The sequence below is a fragment of the Tachyglossus aculeatus genome, chromosome 19, assembly GCF_015852505.1.
Source record: "Tachyglossus aculeatus isolate mTacAcu1 chromosome 19, mTacAcu1.pri, whole genome shotgun sequence".
NCBI lineage: Eukaryota > Metazoa > Chordata > Mammalia > Monotremata > Tachyglossidae > Tachyglossus > Tachyglossus aculeatus.
This window is the reverse complement of record NC_052084.1, coordinates 27,287,143-27,303,969: the sequence shown is the minus strand read 5'-3', so window position 1 is coordinate 27,303,969 and position 16,827 is coordinate 27,287,143. Positions and strand designations below refer to the sequence as shown.

Below are 16,827 nucleotides of genomic sequence, written 5' to 3'. Positions count from 1 at the left end.
CCAATGGTCTTTACTGGGCACTTACTGTGTGCAGAGCACTGTACTAGACACTTGGAGTATGATACCGGCTCGGAGAAGCAGCGTGGCTCAGTGGAAAGAGCACGGGCTTGGGAGTCAGAGGTCATGGGTTCTAATCCCAACTCCGCTACATTCAAACATTCATTCATTCAATCAAATTTATTGAGCGCTTACTGTGTGCAGAGCCTGAACTAAGAGCATGGGAGGCTACAACAAAATAGAGTTGGCAGACACTCTCCTGGTCCCCAAATATCTTACAGCCTAGAGGGACTGACAAACATAAAGATAAGTTAAAGATGTGTCTTAATAATAATAATAATGGCATTTGTTAAGCGCTAAGTGCAAAGCACTGTTCTAAGCGCTGAGGAGATTACAAGGTGATAGGGTTGTCCCACGGGGGGCTCACAGTTTTAACCCCCATTTTACAGAAGAGGTAACTGAGGCCCAGAGAAGTTAAGCGGCTTGCCCAAAGCCACACAGCTGGCAAGTAGCAGAGCCGGGATTTGAACCCATGACCTCTGACCCCAAAGCCTGGGCTTTTTGCACTGAGCCACATCTCCTCTAAGAGGCCTTCCCTGAAAAACCCCTTATTTCCTCTTCTCTCACTCCCTTCTGTCATCCTGATTTTCTCCCTTTATTCACTCCACAACACTTCGGTACATATCCATAATTTATTTATTTATTTTAACGTCCATCTCCCCCTCTAGACTGTAAGCATATTATCATTATTATTAGTATTATTATTAAAGTGCCTAGCACATAGTAAGCGCTTAACGAATGCCATCCAAATAATGCTTTAGCGGATTAGGCTAGCGAGAGGAGGAATTTATGGGCTCTTCTGATCTTCAACAGCCCATAGTCTTCAGGGGCCATCTTTTGTGTTTTGCAAGAAGGGTCTCCTCTGTTACAAGCCTATTCATTCTTCCTACCCTTGATGAGGTAAGAGTAACTCCAATTACAGCCGCTCCTGCTTTTAGTGACAAGGGGCAACAGGCAAAGGAATGACGAGTTTTGAAGAGCAATAACCATAGATCCAGGCACTCCAAATTCCAAGTGACATCTAGGGATTGGCCACCTGCTTGCCAAAGGTCAATCCCTGATGCAATTAGACTTTCAGGGAAGAGCTTCGAAACTTTCAGGGTCAGAACTCCTTCAAAAGACCGTGAGCCCGTTGTTGGGTAGGGACGATCACTATATGCTGCCAACTTGTACTTCCCAAGCGCTTAGTACAGTGCTCTGCACACAGTAAGTGCTCAACAATAATAATAATAATGGCATTTATTAAGCACTTACTATGTGGAAAGCACTGTTCTAAGCACTGGGGAAGTTACAAGGTGATCTTTTAGACTGTGAGCCCACTGTTGGGTAGGGACTGTCTCTATATGTTGCCAACTTGTACTTCCCAAGCATTTAGTACAGTGCTCTGCACACAGTAAGCGCTCAATACGATTGATTGATTGATTGATCAGGTTGTCCCACGGGGTCTCACAGTCTTAATACCCATTTTACAGATGAGGCAACTGAGGCACAGTGAAATGACTTGCCCAAAATCACACAGCTCAATAAATACGATTGATTGAGTGAATGAATAAAAAGACCTAGGTGAAAGTTATTTTCTTTGGCTCTGCTCCCTCAACCACCTCCTATGCCATTGTCAATTGATAGAACTTACTGAGCGATTCCTGGAAGGACAGCACTGTATTAAGCATTTCCTGTGTACTAAGAGCTTCCTAATAATAATGATTGTAGTATTTGTTAAGTGTTTACCATGTGGCACACACTGTACTAAGCGCTCGGGTGGATACAAGAAAATCAGGTTGGACACGGTCCCTGTCCCATATGGGGCTCCCTGTCTCAATGGCCATTTTCCAGATGAAGTAACTGAGGCTCAGAGAAGTGAAGTGACTTGGCCAAGGCCAGACAGCAGACAAGTGACAGGTATGGGATTAGAACCCAAGACCTTCTGACTCCAATGCCCGTGTTCAATCCACTCCTCCAAGCTTCATGTGGGCAGAACAATGAACTAAGCACCCTTTTTTCAGGGGGAGTTGTTGTGGAGAGGGGCAGTATTTGTTAAGCACTTACTATGTACCAGGTTCAATTTTCAGCCCTAGGGTGGATATGAGGTAATTGAGTTGGACACGGTCCCTGTGCCATAGGGCTCACAGTCTTAACCCCCATTTTCCAGATGAGATAACATTCATTCATTTAATCGTATTTATTGAGCACTTACTGTGTGCAGAGCACTGTACTAAGCACTTGGGAAATACAAGTTGGCAACATATAGAGACAGTTCCTACCCAACAATGGGCTCACAGTCTAGAAGGGGGAGACAGACAACAAAACAAGTGGACAGGTGTCAAGTCATCAGAACAAAACAATAACAGGCACAGAGATGTGAAGTGACTTGCCTAAAGTCACACAGCAGATGAGTAGCAGAGCCAGAATTAGAAACCAGGTCCTTCTGATTCCCAGGCCTGGGCTCTATCATCATCATCATCAATCATATTTATTGAGCGCTTACTATGTGCAGAGCACTGTACTAAGCGCTTGGGAAGTACAAATTGGCAACATATAGAGACAGTCCCTACCCAACCATGGGCTCACAGTCTAAAAGGGGGAGACAGAGAACAAAGCCAAACATACTAACAAAATAAAATAGAATAGATATGTACAAGTAAAATAAATAGAGTAATAAATATGTACAAACATATATACATATATACAGGTGCTGTGGGGAAGGGAAGGAGGTAAGATGGGGGCCACTAGCCACTAGGCCATGCTGCTCCCCTGTGAAGAGAGCTCTGAACTAATAGGTTGCCACCAACTAGCCTCTCTCTGACCCAGCCAGACTCATTTCTTCTTCCCCCACAGCACACGCCTTCTGCTCCAAACACACCTAATTCCATCCCCCAACATCAATCAATCAATGGCATTTACTAATGTGCAGAACGCTTTACTAAGCACTTGGGAGAGTACAATACAGCAGAGTTGGCAGACAGGTTCCCTGCCCAGAAGGAGAGCATAGTCTAGAAGAGGAGATAGATATTAATATAAATAAATCATTCAATCATTTATTGAGCACTTACTGTGCACAAAGCGCTGTACTAAGCACTTGGGAGAGTACAATTTATAATTCATCATCATCATCAATCGTATTTATTGAGCACTTACTGTGTGCAGAGCACTGTACTAAGCACTTGGGAAGTACAAGTTGGCAACATATAGAGACGGTCCCTACCCAACAGTGGGCTCACAATTCATATCCCCTAGACTGCTCATTGTGGGCAGGGAAAATGCCTACCAACTCTGTTTTATTGCACTCTCCCACATACTTAGTACAGTGCTCCACACACATTAAGAACTCACTAAATACCATTGATTGATATAATTTAAAGATATGTATCTGAGTGCTGTGGGTTTGAGGGTGGGGTGAATATCAACGTGTTTGTCTCTCCTACCTTGCTCCAATTGCTCTTTATTTTCCTCTGCCTGAAATATCTTCTAGCCTCCTCTGTTCTAACCCATGTCCCAGCACTTCTTAAAACCTCTGGTCAAGAGTCCTCCCTTAAATGCAGACTTTCAACTAGTCCCACCTGGCTCCAATCTCTCCCATTACCCCCACGCCATCTGCACATCTTTCCATTCCCTAATTACTTCGTGCTATGTATCTGGTTTTGTGCAGCTGTTGGCTGTGTTTAGGCTTTTATCTTTCTGTAATTTTTGTCCTTAAGCATTTAATTGTGACTTCCCAGGCACCCTTTCTAGCAGAATAACCTCCTAGAAGGCAAGTCTTGACTCTTCCCTCTCTTTTCCGGTTCCTTGCCGAAACTCATACCACTCAGATGTTCTTAATGCTCTGCAAACAGTGAACAGATATTCGATATTGTTAACTGATTCACCTTTCTCTTTAGCTTACACTGAGCAGGGAGCAAGTCTGTAATATGCTCTCCTATATCTTAACTGCTTTGCACACACTAACCTCTCAACAAATACCACTGACTGATTTGGTTGCAGTTGTATTGTTTTAGCAATTAGGTTTCTCTGTAGGTGGATTTAGAGGACTGGATCCAACTCCTATTGTACTCTCCCAAGTGCTCAACACAGTGCTCTGCACACGGTAAATGCAAAAAAAAAAAATACCACTGACTGATTGAAGTCTATCTTGGTGAAATATGGAAAAGAATAGACATTTTCGTAATTCTCCTAGTCTATGCCCTTCTAAATTTACATTCTCATTTATCACATTTTACAGATGAGGGAACTGAGGCACAGAGAAGTGAAGTCACTTGCCCATGGTCACACATCCGCTGTGTGACCTTGGGTAAGTCCCTTAACTTCTCTGTGCCTCAGTTCCCTCCTCTGTAAAATGGGGATTAGGATTGTGAGCCCGATATGGGACAGGGATTGTTCAACCTGATTAGCTTGAATCTACCCCAGCGCTTACTACAGTGCCTGGCACATAGTAAGTGTTTAACAAATACCATTAAAAAATGTTCTGGATAAACCATGAGGTAACATCATTAAATGGCAGTCATTAAGGCACAAATAGAAATCCTGAACTCTCTAATTTCTATTTGTGGTAATCAGGTTGGACACAGTTCCTGTCCCACGTGGGGCTCACAATCTGAATCCCCATTTTACAGACGAGGGAATTGAGGCACAGAAAAACAAAATGACTTGCCCAAGGTCACACAGCAAACAAGTGGCAGAGCCAGAGATTAGAACCCAGGTCCTTTGATTCCCAGGCCTATGCTGTATCCACTCTAATCATTGCTTTAATGCTAACACTCCACCTCCTGCCGCAAAGCAAAAAGGACCAGAAATAAATACGAATCAAAATAAAAATGAGAGGCATGGAATATAAAAGCATCAGATGTCATGAATCACCTTGCTGTTTTAAATCTGCTTTGAACAGAAAACAACACTAGATCAATCAATCAATCAATCGTATTTATTGAGCGCTTACTATGTGCAGAGCACTGTACTAAGCTCTTGGGAAGTACAAATTGGCATCACAATGCCAATTTGCCAACTAGATGAGATCAAGGAGCCCATATTAACTGAAATCCTGCTTCCCTTATTCCGATCATCGTTGCCCATCTGGTAAACTGGTAAAGTGTTACAATATCATTGAGAATTATTGGGTGTAGCATATAGGCTATTGAAATAAACAGGACAAGCTAGTCACGGATTGGAATGGGACTATGTCCCAAAAAAACAACAAACCTTTAGCCTAGCTGACCTGCTTGCATATCTAACAGATGATTTGGAGAAATAGAAATTGAGGGGAACTTCTATAAATCATCTAAATGTCAAAAGACTCCAAACACTCAAGTAGTGTGGCCTAAGAGATGGAACATGGGCCTCGGAGTCAGAAGGACCTGGGTTCTAATCCCACCTCTACCAGTTGTCTGCTGTGTGACCTTAGGCAAATCACCTCCCTTTTCTGGGCCTCAGTTTCCTCAACTATGATGATTCGGTATTTCTTCTCTTTTACTTGGGCTAGGCTTTATTCTGTACTTTCCAGGTGCCTAGTACAGAGCACCCTACCAAGTGGGCACTCAATATATGCTATAATAATAATAATGGCATTTATTAAGTGCTTACTGTGTGCAAAGCACTGTTCTAAGCACTGGATATAAGTAGATAATAATAGCAATAATGATAATTGTGTTATTTGTTAAGTACCTACTATGTGCCAGGCACTAAATGCTGAGGTGGACACAAGAAGCAGCGTGGCTCAGTGGAAAGAGCCCGGGCTTAGGAGTCAGAGGTCATGGGTTCAAATCCCTGCTCTGCCACTTGTCAGCTGTGTGACTGTGGGCAAGTCACTTAACTTCTCTGTGCCTCAGTTACCTAAAATGGGGATTAAGACCATGAGCCCCACGTGGGGCAACCTGATCACCTTGTATCCTCCCCAGCGCTTAGAACAGTGCTTTGCACATAGTAAGCGCTTAACAAATGCCATCATTATTATTATTATTATTATAAGGTTGGACATACTTCCAGTGCCACAAAGGGCTCACAGTTTCAAATGAGATCAAGAAAAGCCATAAACGCAGAACAAAGGCACACAAAAAAATCAGAGTTCAGAGAGCACCTGACAAAGGATGCCTAAGCGAATAAAAGATGAATCAAACCTATCCAAAAATATCTCCTAAATTATTATATAAACAGCTTTCTTTCATTTTTAAAGATAATGCTTCTGATGTCTCTAGGCACATATCTACACATGGGGGAAAGAGTGAGTCGAAGAGGGAGACTTCAGGAAAAGACCTTCCCTAGGTAAGCACATCATCATAATAATAATAAAGATGGCATTTATTAATCCACTTCCTATATTCCGATCACTGTATTAGGTTTGAGGTGGAAAATGGCAAAAGCAGGGAGGAGGGGAAAGAGGATAAGTTGAAAGAGCTCTGTGCAATCTCGTGCATTAGGAAAAAGCTAAATGTCCGATTTGTAGCCTGGGCGTATTAGGAAGCTTTTAATATGAGCCTTTTTCTGCTAGACTGTAAAGTCGTTATTGGCAAGGAATGTGCCTGCCTATTCTTTTGTATTGTACTCTCCCAAGTGCTTAGAACAGTGCTCTGTACATGGTAAGCGCTCAATAAATGATTAATAAATCAGGTGGAAAAGTTTCCCTTTTGGAAACGAGGATCAAAATCTCACCTTCTGACTAAAAGAAACACTTCCTGTGCACAAACAAACAGAGCCATCCCATTTCTGCCTAAAGACGGCAACGTGAAGCCATGACTTGCACTTCTGAATTTAGAGGTCCGGTTAGTCTGAGAGCTCGTGTAGAAGAGTGGGTGACTGGATGCGTATTTATTATTGGGATGTCACAGAGGTTATAGGTAGTGCCCGCTAATCAAATCGAAGGATCCCTCATCAGTTTTTCTATTACCTGTCCCACTTTGGGCCAATTTCCTTTCTTTTCCCCCAACCCCTCTCGTTTAACTGGTCTTCTTTAGGACACGGGCTGGGGATTTGTCAAAGTCAATGAGCACTTTATTACAGGGAGAGTGCTCAGTAATGAACAACTCAGCAATTTAATGAGATTCTGCAGATCTGTCTCCAGCCTTTCTGTCAAGTTTCACTTCTATAAAGCACCCTGACGCTAATTCTCCGGCATACCCAATCTTCACCCCGGACTGAATATTAGATTCTTCCCTGGTATATTGCATTACTAGTATAACCTTAGCAAAAATCATGAACTTAACCACACTTGAGGCAGTCGGGTTTGATTTTTCTCTACCGGGTTGAGCAAGAGTGAATTTCTAATGGAGATGAAGGAAAAACAGTTTCTTATTGCCTGCTGAATGTCTAATTTGGTAAATATTTATGGGAGTCTTCATTATTTCTCAAGGAACAAGTATCAAAAAAGAGATCTGCCTGCAGCAGAAACCAGATTTTTAAAGCCCACTAGAACATTTATGTAACTTTTAGGGACACAATTACATAATATGTCAAATAGACAGCTTTTTTGTCACTCAAAGTTCTGCCTACTTATTCTGCATTCAAAAAGATCTGGTTACTTTGCCACCAAAGGAAATGAAAAGTCCCAGAAAGTGTTGTCCCTACAACTCATTTCAGTCAGAGAAGGACTTGGGTTCTAATCGTGGCTCTGCCACTTGTCTGCTGAGTGATCTTGGGCAAGTCACTTCCCTTCTCTGGGCCTCAGTTCACTCATCTGTAAAATGGGGATTGAGACTGTGAACCCCAAGTGGGACAGGCACTGTGTCCAACCTGATTAGCTTCTATCTACACTAGCGCTTAGAGTGGCTAGCGCATAGTAAGTGCTTAACAAATACCATTAAAAACCCCCAGAAAATTAAAGAAATCCACCTAAAGTTGATGTTAAAGTGGCTAACCATAATATCTGAAATCTCATCAATCTATCAATATTATTTATTGAGCACTAGTTCGTTGTGGACAGGGAATGTGTCTGTTACATTGTACTCTCCCAAGCGCTTAGTACAGTGCTTTCTACACAGTAAGCACCCGATAAATACGAATGACTCAACAGTAATTCACTAAGCATTACAACTGGTAAACACAGTCCCTGCCCTCAAGGAGCTTACAAACTAGTGCATCACTAGTCAGCTGTGTGACTTTGGGCAAGTCACTTAACTTCTCCGGGCCTCAGTTACCACATCTGTAAAATGGGGATGAAGACTGTGAGCCCCACATGGGACAATCTGTTAACCTTGTATCTACCCCAGTGCTTAGAACAGTGCTCGGCATGTAGTAAGCGCTGAACAAATACCATCACTATTAGAAAGTGGTAAAGGAAACTAGCTTTGTGCTTATCTACCATAAAAGTAATTATTTATGGGGTTTACCCCTAACTTTTACTGGAGGCAAACCAGGGGTAAACTCTAGCTTCTTGTGGGCAGGGAATGTGTCTGTTATATTGCTATGTATTATTCCTCTCCCATGCACTTAGTACAGAGCTCTGCACATAGTAAGCGCTCAATAAATACAACTGAATGGAGAATTGTGGTCCACCCCAAAAATTCTCAGTAGACTGCCAGTCCCGTAGACTAGTTCAAGCACTTTACCAAGTCATGGGAGAGTCGACCAGGAGAAAGGAAATATACCAGATTCCATCTTTATTTGGGTCCTGTATGACTTTTTTTTTAAACAAAACTGGGGGATTGACATTACAAGTTTGTCATGTGTGTTCAAACGAGTAGCATCCACTGATGAATGCCAAGCTCTACTGTGAAACAATCTCTACTGTGTAGGCAATTTGGTATTACTTAAATCCTCCAAATTGAAATTCTAATAATAACAATAATGGCATTTGTTAAGCGCTTACTATGTGCAAAGCACTGTCCGAAGTGCTGAGGGATACAAGGTGATCATGTTGTCCCACATGGGGCTCACAGTCTTAATACCCATTTTACACATGCGGTAACTGAGGCTCAGAGAAGTTAAGTGACTTGACCAAGGTCACACAGAAGACACGCTGGGGAGCCGGGATTAGAACCCATGAACCCATGGCATTAAGCATTCTGGATGACCTCGGAAAGTAGGGCGGATGCATTGGTCATCTGTGACTTGATGGCGTCTCCCACAGGGAGTCAGCTTCCTGCCAGCCTCTTCCTTCTCCCCCTTGTTGCGAGCGGGATTTTTTGGCCCTCCCTATCTTAAACCGGACTCCGTCCTGCTCCATCTTCCCCGTGTATTCTAGCCCGCCTCTGCCAAAGCCCATCTCGGAAACCCTCATCGCGGTGAGAGGAAGCCTTCGGAGAGCTTGCGGGAAAAGTGCTTGGAAAGTTACGGCCCTGTCTCCATTTTGTCCTGAGCCAGACTGCCCAGGGACTTTCTGCTCTCCTCAAAGTTCAGGAGATGGTTCAAACAACAGAGTATTTTTCAGATCCCTACGTGTGATGAAGTATCTTCCTTACCAGCATGATTTGCTCCTCGCTCACTGATGACAGTTGATTGCTCTTCTGGTTCTCCTGAAGCTGGCAATAAGAGAAGCACAGGACTTCTTCCAGATATTTCTCAGGAGCTCAGAAAGTCGTCTCACTGAAAACATGATCGCCGCCTTCTCCGGCAGAGTGAGGTTAAAGGGGTCGGCAAATCTGTAAAGATCCAAGTAATTAAAGCGATTTAATTCCTAAAAGAACAAAATGAAAACACGAAAAGGATCACTCAGAAAACATAAATGCCGGATCTAATAAATGGCCAAAGGATTGAATGAACAAAGACTGTGAAATACAAACTGGCAAAATGGGATATTATACCCTTTCCCAAGTAGACTGCTTTAAAGATTTATTTGATATTTTTCATTGTTTCACCTGCCGGAGAAGTGGGATCTGTAAACATTTGGATAAATGAATTGAAAGCAGTTTCCAGTTTCACTCCCAAACTGAATTGTTGTTTTGTATTTTATAGACATATTCCTCTGTAAATGTGAAATCTTTCCATTTTCCATGGGCTTATAGCTTACTCTGGATGCATTACCTTCTTGAAAAGGGCATGAAAAGAAAAATGGAGAGAGGACACTAGGACAATGAATTCAGACACAATGGCACTTTGCAATTCACCATGTGCGTTTCAACAATTCAGCTCTCTTTCTTAATGATAATGACCACATGTAAAAAGTAACCGCCTGATTTTAAAGATACAGTCAAGGATAGTGAGTAATTTTCTGTATGTTTCATAAAGGTGCTGACCCAGAAGAAAGTTTCCTCTGAAGATGGTCTCACCCAATACTAGCTCTGCGGGTACCAAGGTAGGTCTGCGTTGACAAATCCATGAGGTAGATTTACTGTGGCTTCAAAAGTCCTCTAGACTTTAAGCGTCATGTGGGCAGGGAATGTGTCTGTCAACTCGGTTGTACTGGGCTCTTCCTAGTGCTCTGCACATATATATGAGAGTATTTCTGTCAGATATACTGACAAGTAAACCCACAATGACAATGGCCTAGAGCCTAAGAGGAAGGCCAGTTCGAAGAACCAGTCAGACCATTCTGTCCACCAGTGGGACAGGGACTGTGTCCAATCTGATTATCTTCTATCTACCCCAGTGCTTAGAAGAGGGCTTGACACATAACATCATCATCAATCGTATTTATTGAGCGCTTACTGTGTGCAGAGCACTGTACTAAGCGCTTGGGAAGTACAAGTTGGCAACATATAGAGACAGTCCCTACCCAGCAGTGGGCTCACAGTCTAAAACAAATACCACCACCATCATTATCATCACTCTTGCAACCTCCCCACTTTTGTTTTTCACCCTTGGGCGGAAATGAAATCTAAGCTGTCATCATCCTTCTTGTCCGAATGGGTCTGTTTATTCTTATATTGTACTCTCCCACAAACTTAGTACAGTGCTCTGCACACAGTAAGCGCTCAATAAATACAATTGAACTAAGGAAGGAAAATAACTCCTTACCTTCTCCTTTTCTAATCCTGACTTAACAATAATTAGTTGTCATGTCTTGTACTAAGCTCTGGGGTAGAGACAAGATAATCGGGTTGGATGTAGTCCCTGTTCCATATGGGGCTCACAATCTTAAGTCTCCATTTTACAGATGAGGAAACCGAGACCCAGAGAAGTGAAGTGACTTGCCCAGGGTTGTACAGCAGACAAGTGACTGAGCCGGGATTAGAACCTCTGACTCCCAGGGTTGTGCTCTATCCACTAGCCACGCTCCGACGCAATCCATTTTTCCGTGTAGGATGGATTTTCTAACCCTTGACTCATTTTTCTTCTGGTTCTTATTGTTCTTCTCTGGGTCATTTCCACAGGCCTGCCAAGTTTCAGGAATGGGGTGTCTTTTAATCATGGCAAGATATTGCTCTTGGATAGCTGTCTTTGTAATTCAGGCCTTCTCTGCTCTGTCAATATCGAAAGTTCTTAGATTGTGAGCCACCCTCTATACCCCAAAGCAGGGGACAGAAGAGCATTTTCTTCTATCTGTTTTAGAGGAAATCTGCTTAAGAAACACTCCGGCCAGCTAAATGAATGGGTATCTTAAATGAACTAAGGTGTTAGCAGTGGATTTTAAAATCAGCCTTAGGAATAGCTACCTCGTTGTTTTCAAGGTTATTGGATTATTTCCTTATTTGAAATGTGTTTTTCTTTCAGAGGGATATGACATTTTAATTATACTTTCCCACAGGAACCAAGACTGATGGATTGGAGAATTGGCTATAAGAATTTCCTAGGACAAACATTTCTTTGTCCCCCAAAATCTTTCAAATGATAAAATGCACTTACATTTTTTTTTATTTTGAGTCTCAGTATCACAGGATGCTCCCTCATTTATTGCGCCTATTTAAAATACAAGTCTTTATTTTAGTGATCAAGTTTTTCTTCACGGAAATGGGTAAATTCCTCCCTCAAAATGAAATTTATTTTGGTACCCATGTCAGGCATATAAATTCTAACGTAGGAAGGAAAAAAGAAATGACTCCAAATGAGTTAATATATATCACTGATTGATTAGTTATTTGGGAACCAGATTCTATAGGCTTATAAAGTATTATCAAACTGCAAGTAGGGCACTGAAGAATTGCAGACAGTTCTTTAGAACAATATGGTAAAGCTACGTTGGATAAATGTAAAAAAGTAATTCATCACAAGCTTGTTGTGAGCCATAAACGTGTCTACCAACTCTGTTATACTGTATTCTACAGTGCTCTCTAAGTCCCATGTGGGGCCTGATGATCTTGGGATAATAATATTATCATATTATAGGCCAGTGCTCTATCCATTCTGCTTATCCAAAAGTCAATATAGCTTGGATTTATACAATAGTAGACTTACACTTCAAATTACTATTGGAGAAAAAGACAGTAATTTTTAAAAAGTACCCTTCCCTAAACCACATATTTAGCACAAGTGTTGATTGTGCATATTTTCCCATCACCTGTGTGATCACACCCTTAGTAGGCAGGAAAGGTACCTACCAACTCTGTTGTATTGTACTCTCCAAAGTGTTTAATACAGTGCTCTGTACAAAGTGCTCCATAAATATCATTGATTGGCTGTTGATTCATACCTACCTCTTTCTGCTTATCCCTTCATGCCCCATAAAGCTGGTTGACAATGCCTTCCTTGTATTCCCATGCCAAAAAAAACCAACAACCTGAAAACACTTAGAGTGTTCTGACCACATTTCAAAAATGAAATCGAAAAAAATAACTCAGAGGCAGAAAATAGCAAACCTCTGGCATGGATTGATTTGAGATGCAGAGATAGATGTTGTTCGGATTGAGCTGCAATATCAGACCTGTCCTTTACAAATCATTCATTTATACTTTAAAAGAATATTTCACAAGAGATGGAGAAGGATAGAAGTAACAGACAGATAAATTAGAATTGATCATAACCAAGTATGCCTACACTGTGCTTCTGTTTCCATAATCTATTATAAGCAGCAGAAAACGCACAAGGAGAAATTGCATTTCTTTATGACCTTATTGGAAAGATAGACTCCTTGGGGGAATACAATTTATTCAGATGATCAAGACCTGCTGTGCCAATCTGGGAGCACACTACAGAGATCAAAAAATATTTACTTAATTCTGTTGAATATAAAAGCTTTTAATGAATGCATAATTAAGACCGGAAAAAAAAGGGTATACAGCTTTAGAAATTCCATCGCTGAGCCAAGGCATTAAATATCCAAGGCAAAATATCTAGTTGTAACTCCACCTACCCCTACTTGGATATAGTTACATATAAAGGTATTTTGTAGGTTATACCACCTAGTGCTATGAAAAAGGACTGAATTCTGTGTTTTCCCTTTTTCCCCAGAATAATGGAGATCAGTGATGAAAAGCACAACACAAGTCAGTAGATGAAGGTTAGGGATCAAATGATTAAAGCAGCAGTGTGGTCTAGTGGAAAGAGCCCGATCTGGGAGTTGGGAAGACCTGAATGAATAGACGAGTTGGATGGTGGCTGGGGGGGCGGCGGGGGTGAGCCCATAAGACACAGTGTCTATGATTGGGGACATAGAAAATATACATGATGGGATGATCACATTTCAAATGTGACACGAAATAGCTCAGTGGACAACTTGTCTTCCTTGATGATAAAAGCTACTAGGCACGTAGTATATATTTAGGGTATACTGTTAAGTTATTAAAAGAATAATACTGATAATACTTGGTAAGAGATGAAGACTCCTAAAATGATCTGAGTTATCTGTAACGATCTCCTGTTAAAACACCATAAAACATAAAAGACAAGCAGGGTGTGGTACACTTCATTCATTCATTCACTCGTATTTATTGAGCGCTTACTGTGTGCAGAGCACTGTACTAAGCGCAATAGATTGAAAACTTCAGATCTACTATTTAGAACCATTGGTGAGTTGTCTTAAATCTAAGAGGTACACTGTTTGGTATTATATTAATAACAATAATAAAGGCATTTATTAAGCGCTTACTATGTGTTATGCATTGTTCTAAGTGTCAGGGTAGTTACAAATTGATCAGTTTGGACACTGTCCCTGTCCCACATGGGGCTCACAGTCTATTCTTATCAAGATCTGTCTCCCCTTCTAGACTGTAAGCTCACTGTGGGCAATGAGCTAGACTCTAATTCTACCTTGTTTACTCCTGTATGTTCTTCCGATTCCTTAGTTAGAAATAGTTTAAGGAAAAGGCAAAATGTAACGGTCCAGGCTTGCTTCCTCTTTAAGAGATGTAATGTTGAAAGGAATTCATTTAATGTCACGCAATTGAGGAATTTGAATTTTCATGACAGACTCGGACGCATGGCAAACCTCTATGGAAAAACGTCTCTCTGGTTTCTTTGCAGGGATATGAGCTCCGTGCATATACCAGTTGGAAGTCCCTTTCCCTCCCGATACCACAGTAAGTCTCCTCTTTTCCCCATAAAAGTGCTAACCTAATGCTGCTTAATGACAAATTAATGTCCATGAATAAAAAATACACCTCTAATAGCATGGAGTAATTTGCCATTACAATATCATCATTGGACATGCCCCTGGTTTAATACGATGTATTTAATTCATAACCTAATGAGTGATATATAAAAAGAGTGAGATGAACCCTGCAATTACATTTATGTGAGCCTGTCACCTTATTTGTAAAACCTTAGAGTCATTTACATTCAAATTAGAACAAATGAGTGATTTTACCAAGTGTGCTGATAAACGGCCGCGTTGCCACAAGACAGGACTGTATTTCCTGTGAAAACATTAACGGCTTCTTATTATGGGTAAAAGATTTCCATGCATATTGCTCAGTGTGGTGTGAATAATGACTTTTTTACTGATTAGGTCAGAAGACTGATATGGAACCAAATAAATGATTTTTCTTTTCATCCTGCCCGAATTTTGCCTCAACGCCGCTCTCGGATTCCGGCGGACTCACACTGCCATCTGCTGCTTCTGGGTAGTCGCCGAGGGAGTCTTTCCTTCTAGACCTTCTCCATAACTTTTCCTTGGAATGCCAAGGAATTCCCTCCGATGAAAACATCTCGTAGTAAGTCGGTGTGTAACTCCGGCCCAACGGGGAGCAAAAGTTGGAACCGCCTCGATGGAAATACCAAACTACAGGTTGGTTTTTGGGGCAAAAGTAGAACTGCCTCGATGGATTTGGAGAGGAAAATGCAAAAGTTCTAAGCTCTTAATAAATACTATTGATGGTTGCACAGAGTATATACTGTTTAGGCAAGTACAATAGAGTTAGAAGACAAGATCTCTGCTCTACTTCCTAAAACCCTGTTTACTGATTAATTATTCATTCACTCATTCAGTTGTATTTATTGAGTATGTATAGTGTGCAGAGCACTGAACTAAGCGCTTGGGAGAGTACAATACAAGAATAAACACATTCCTTGCCCACAATGAGCTTACAGTCTAGAGGGGGTGAGAGACATTGATAGAAATAATTTATAGTATATATGTTTGTACATATTTATTACTCTATTTTACTTGTACATATTTATTCTACTTATTTTATTTTGTTAATATGCTTTGTTTTGTTGTCTGTCTCCCCTTTCTAGACTGTGAACCCGCTACTGGGTAGGGACCGTCTCTATATGTTGCCAACTTGGACTTGTAGAGAAGCAACTTGTACAGAAGCAGCGTGGCTCAGTGGAAAGAGCCCGGGCTTTGGAGTCAGAGGTCATGGGTTCAAATCCCAGCTCCGCCAATTGTCAGCTGTGTGACTTTGGGCAAGTCACTTCACTTTTCTGGGCCTCCATTCCCTCATCTGGAAAATGGGGATGAAGACTGTGAGCCCCCCGAGGGACAACATGATCCCCAGTGCTTAGAACAGTGCTTGGCACATAGTAAGTACTTAACAAAAGCCATTATTATTATACTTTCCAGGCGCTAAGTACAGTGCTCTGCACACAGTAAGCGCTCAATAAATACGATTGAATGAATGAATGAATAAGTGCTGCGAGGTTGAGGTTGGGGTAAATAGCCAATGCCCAAAGGTCAAAGATTCAAGAGCAGAGGCGAGGCAGAAGGGAGAGCCTGCTGGGGAAAAGAGGGATTAATCAAGGAAGGCCTCTTGGAGGAGATGTGACCTTAATAAGGTTTTGAAAGTGGGGGCTTTGAGGGTGGGGACATGGTCTGCCCTTAAGTAACTTACAATCTAGTAGGGGAGAACGCAGACATGAAAATACATTACAGTAACATGAAGCAACACAATGTAGAGAGAGGTACACAAGTACAAAGAGGAAGGAGGTCAGTGTAGGGGAGGGGAGGAGGGAGGAGAGAATTGGACAAGTAGCCAAGTGACTAGGCAACAGGAAATGCTAAGGTGACCCTCGTGGGGTGATGACAGATTAAATCAGGGAAGGCCTCTTGGAGGCAATGAGATTTCAGAAGGGTCTCAAAAACGTGGGAAGCAGTATGGCTTAGTGGATAGAACACTGGCCTAGGAGTCAGAGGACCTGGGTTAGACCATAGCTGCCTCCCATCCACTGGTTTATTCAGTGAAAAGTGCTTAATACAGTGCTAAGCACTTAGTACAGTGCTCTGCACACAGTAAGTGCTCAATAAATAGGGGTAGGAGGCCATATTGGAGATAGAAAATGAGACAATATTAAACCACAAGAGATTTTAGTCTAAAATGGGACTTCTGAGTCATTTTTCTTTACCATTTTATTTCTGAAGATCGTCCAGCACTCAGTACAGTGCCTGGCACATATTAAGTGCTTAAATACCATCAGCGTGGCTCAATGGAACAAGCGCGGGCTTTGGAGTCAGAGGCCATGGGTTCAAATCCCGACTCCACCAATAGTCAGCTGTGTGACTCTGGGCAAGTCACTTCACTTCTCTGGGCCTCAGTTACC

The 16,827-nt window shown here is 41.8% G+C and overlaps 2 long non-coding RNA genes across 2 annotated transcripts in view; one reads left to right on the top strand and one right to left on the bottom strand.

The window, feature by feature from the left end:
- Window positions 1–9,572, bottom strand: part of LOC119940879 — a 29,653-nt gene extending 20,081 nt beyond the window's left edge. Inside the window, exon 1 of the long non-coding RNA XR_005455060.1 lies at window positions 9,438–9,572. This is a non-coding gene — a long non-coding RNA (uncharacterized LOC119940879). The remainder of the gene's footprint in view (window positions 1–9,437) is intronic.
- The window catches only part of LOC119940877, a 45,504-nt gene extending 30,497 nt beyond the window's left edge, over window positions 1–15,007 (top strand). The window contains exons 2-4 of the long non-coding RNA XR_005455058.1: window positions 10,204–10,270; window positions 14,314–14,369; window positions 14,798–15,007. This is a non-coding gene — a long non-coding RNA (uncharacterized LOC119940877). The remainder of the gene's footprint in view (window positions 1–10,203; window positions 10,271–14,313; window positions 14,370–14,797) is intronic.
- The last annotated feature ends 1,820 nt before the right edge of the window (window positions 15,008–16,827 follow it).